This window comes from Phodopus roborovskii, unplaced genomic scaffold (genome assembly GCF_943737965.1).
Source record: "Phodopus roborovskii unplaced genomic scaffold, PHOROB, whole genome shotgun sequence".
Classification (NCBI taxonomy): Eukaryota; Metazoa; Chordata; class Mammalia; order Rodentia; family Cricetidae; genus Phodopus; species Phodopus roborovskii.
In genome coordinates, this window is record NW_026126417.1 from 2,224,378 (window position 1) to 2,229,238 (window position 4,861).

Genomic DNA, 4,861 nt, shown 5'->3' on the forward strand with positions numbered 1-4,861 from the left:
TAGGAAAACACATAGCTTGTCAACTCTGTCATACTATTCTCCTGGCCTTAGTCTAGGTCAGATAATGAACTTAAGGGGAATTTCCTATGGTCTTGGGCCCATGTTGTATGTATATATCTGTTGTGTAAATCTATATCTGATACCACTCTAGACATCTCTATTTCTGGCACACATAAGAAACAATGTTTTGACTTTTTCTTTTAGAATTTCTGAGTAACATAATGGTCCTTGATGGACCCCAGACTCTCTAGGCAGTGAAATATACCTGTGGTTTTCATTTACCCTCACTAAAGATTCTCTGTAGCCTCCTCTGGGGGTCACTGCTTGTCCTATGATGCAGGTTTACTGGTTAGTATTTAAGGGTAATACCTAAAATTTTATTTCTTCATGGTTTTGTTTTATTTCCATTGTTGTGCTTTACATGAAAGATGGTCAATGGATTTATTCATGTTACTGCATACTTATTGAATAGAGTATTTTCAGTTATCCATTGCTAAGTTTACACTACGAATACTGTTATGATTTCATCCTTCATGTCCCCCATAGCCTCAGATGAACATCCAGTCTCTGGCACATTAAACTATTTTGTAGGTTGCTGGGCCAGACTGTTAGAGGTTGGTTACTGAAGGGTGGCCCTTGAAGGTTATAGCCTGACCCTGCTTCTGCCGCCATAGTGTCTGCTTCCTGATCAGCCAACATATGAGAGGCCTCTGCCACACTCTCCTGCTGACATGAACTCCATCATGTGTTCCTTGTTGTGATAAACTGAAACCAAGTAAAAGCTGAAGTGGGTATCCCTGAGAAGCAGGCAGGCCTCCTGTGGCCATCATAGCTGGTTTCTAGGAGTTCAGACATGAGAAAGAAAATATTGGAAGTACTACTTTTCTCTTCATGTTATTTATTTTCATAGTATTACAAAAGTAATATATATCCAAGACAGAGAAAAGCACAATAAAAAAAAAAAAAACTTCTTATGCCCACAGAGAACCATTGCTGAATTGTGCCTGTCTGTTGTTGTGTACATGTAGGCCACTGCTAGGTTTGACCCCAGATAAGCTTTCTTTGGGGTTAAGGCCACACTGTGTATATGGTTTCGTAGCACTTTCCCCACTTAGAGTCAAGTTACCATTTTCCATATCAGCCAACATCTCTGTACCAGGCTTTATAAGCTTTCTTTGGGGTTAAGGCCACACTGTGTATATGGTTTCGTAGCACTTTCCCCACTTAGAGTCAAGTTACCATTTTCCATATCAGCCAACATCTCTGTACCAGGCTTTTGATTGATTGGTGGACATGCTGGCCTGATCATTTACTCGGGCAACTCCCTAGCTGTGGATATGTGGGTTGTTATAAGTTACACCTTTTACACCAATAGTGAATTAATGCTGTCAATACACCTTTTCAGCGCTTCAAAAAGATGACTACAACCAGTTAATTAAAGTGTTCAAGGAGCAGACCATTTTTGTAATTCTGGCAAAGCAAGTTTATATAATAGGGAGATATATAGATTCTTTTCATATTTTGTTTTGATAGAAAGGGTGAAGGCAACAGTAATTTGGGAGCTCACTTGTGTATGTGTGGTACGTGCATGTTGATCTGTAGGTATGGGGATGAGTGCACAAATGCCATGACGCACATGGAAGTCAAAGCCCTCCTTCATGTTGGTTCTCACCTTCCATCCTGTGTGAGAGAAAGGCTCTCAATGGTTCATCAGTGAACACAGCGAGATGGCTGGCCTCGAGCCTCCATGGAGTCTCCTTTCTCTACCTGACTCCTCCCCATGGAAGAATTAGGACTACTGTTACAGGATTACACCTGCCCACGTTACTGTCCTGGCTTTTAAGTGGCCTCTGGAGATTCAAACTCTGGCCTTTACTTATGCTGCAAGCACTTTAACCACCAAGTCATTTCTGCAGCCTAGAGGCTCATTTCCATACTTCACTTAAAACAATCAGCAAGTGTCATGACAGTGAGTTCAAGTGCCTGTACACATATGTGTGAGTGACAAGAGTTAACCTTCTAAAGCAAGCTGTTGGCACAGAGACTCTTGATGCCAGTGACTCCTAAGTGTGCAGTGCAAGTCTTATCCCAAGTATTGAGGCGAGAGCTATTGCACCCCCAGGCCAGGGCCTGATTCTAAAGTCCCCTTGAGAAAGCACACAAGCATAATCAGACTTTCAACAAGTTAAATGCAGCTCAAGTCTTAGGCAACAGCTAGCTTTGGCTAAGGTAGTCATCTCATTGGCATCACAGTAAGTGACCAGAGCTTAGCTGCTTAGTCCTAGGGAAGAGGTGAAGGGCCAACTCCAGGCCACAGAGGTGGCACAAAATCTTAGTCACAGAGTTTTGAAATGCTTCCTACTGGATCTGAGCTGAAACCAAAAAGCAAGTGGCTGACATGGAAACCTCACAAGTCAAGAAATGCAAATCCTCACACAGGCACCTTTGGAGGGCCACTCATTGCATGTCTGAGCAATAACAACCAGGCTAGAAGAGCACTTAAGTCTGCCTCTGTCTTTATTAGTAGGAACAAACACTTCTAAAGGAGCCCTTGTGTGGGTTTGGGTTCTTTTTGCCAAATATCTCTGAAATTCAAGTGAAGGTACATTTGGTAAAAATAGCAGTTTGCTTCTCTGAGCCTGGGTGCTAATGAACTCAGCAGGCATTTAGTCCTCACTTTGATCTATTTGCTTTCTTTACCACACCTCTCTCTGGTGCTCCTGGGGTCCCAGGGTGCTGAGAAGAGGGTGGCTGGTGCTTTAAAAAGAATTTCCTAGGTGAGAAAATGCAGTGATGTAAGGAATTCTTTTTTAAGGAATCAGGGAGGAAAAGATAGTGCATTAGCAAAGTGGGGATGGGCAGGGGTGCCACATTTCTTAAGGCAATGCTTTGGTTAAAAATGACATGATACCTTACATACTGGCTTAAATAATTTCATTTAACTTAAGAAAGAAGAACGAAGAGTAATGGAGTGTAAACTCTTCACTATCTGCCACTTTGTGGAGGTAAATGACAGGCAGGCAGCCAGTAGTTGCAAATTTTGTTTTAGATGAAAACTATAAAAATACCCGAGATCCATAATATAGTACCATCCCATGGCCATTTCTGCTGAAATTTCAATGTGTTCAATCTGTATTTGCTGAGCCTACCCATGTGTCAGACACTGAATTAGTATCTTGGCTCTTTCCCTGTCTAGTGTGATCCAGGAAGTTATGGAACCTAGCTAAGACCTGGTTTGTACATCTGTAAAGTGAGGGTAATAAAATCATTGATTTTATTGGATTGTTGGAAGTTTTAAATTTGATTGTTTTTAAAGAGTTCATCATGGTGCCTGAGACATGCTAGTGTTTGCTAAATTACTTCTCTTATCACAATAATGATTATCAGTGAGAAAGTAGGTGGTTTTATTTGTCCATTGACATACTGAGCTCTTCAGAGCCCTTTGTATAAGAGGATACTAAGAACATGCAAAAGGGGTTTGGGAAAGGAAGACCACCCCCCACACACACACCCCATAGTTCATTGCTGTCCAGTCACATAATTCCTACTGCTAGCTTGATGAAGGATATCATGTGTTAGGAGTACACAGTGGAATCCACTTTGAGAAAAGAAAGAGACCCAGCAGCCAGCACATCAGGCTTCTTGCTGAAGAAGTGTTGAGGGAAGACCTATGGAGGAAATCTCTTATTTCCTCAGAACATGACTCTGTTAAATAATCTAAATAAACCTCCTCCATTTCTGTAAAGCTTGTAGGATAAATAGGATAGAAAATAGCTGTCTCACATGTGCCAAAATGAGCTCTGAAATCACTTGCTCTTCAGTGTCAGACATCCAGGTGCAAAGAAAGACTTCAAATCAAAGCCTGCTCTAGCTCTAAATCTCCAGTTGCCAAAATGGTCTATGGCCAAGCCAATCCTGAATGGGCCCAGTCTTGCCTCGGTTATTAAAAAATGTGTTATCCATAAACTGAGGCTCTTACCTTGACCAAGGACCCAAAGACAGAGGCATACTAATGGAAAAGCCCCCAGGGTTCTAAAATGACTTTGGAGAGTCTAGGAGATAGAAGGACAGAGATAAATAATGAAGGCATGAGCTATAGAAGACTGCCCGTACTGTATAACACTCACTATCAGCACCATATAAAATCTAGGATTTTATAGCTGAAGCTGAAGGACATATGCCAGTTGGGCAATTAATGCCTGTTGTGCACAGGCTATGCCTAGATTGGAGAGGCAAAGCTATGAGATGATTCATATGTTAGGGAGAACCTTTGAAAGATGTGTCACAAATAATTGCCATATGTGGCAACATGTCTCACAAGCTTCCCCCTTCCTTTCCTTAGTATGTCCCTTCCTTCTTTCTTTTCTTTCTTCCCTTCTTCCCATTCAATGACCCTATGGGACTTTGACCTGTTTTTTCCCTCTTAGAAGAGGGAAGGACAACTCTTTGTGAGTTCTTTCATTTCAAAACTGAAGTTTTTACCTCTTTAAACAGACATCAGAAAAGAGAAGCTCAGTCAGAGAGAAATATAGAATGTTTAATTAAAAGAGTCAATGAAATAAGCTCACTTAAGCAGGGCTTTCTGATTCATTCAAGTAGCTCCATTGAGAGAAACCTGTTTGGGAGCATGAAACAGCACAGCTCTTTCTTTTATAGATCCATGGGTTCCTTGGATTGGCAGGCACTTCATGCCAGTCCACTGTCTTGTATACCTCCAGATTTGTGCATCCTCCTTTCAGGGTGACTGTTTCCATCCATAGCTGAAGATTATATCCTTCCCTCTGTGAAAGGCGCCTCTGTCATCCAATGGTTCTTCCTACTTGAAAGCTCTTCCTAATGGCAAGCTAGAAACTGCTCCCCC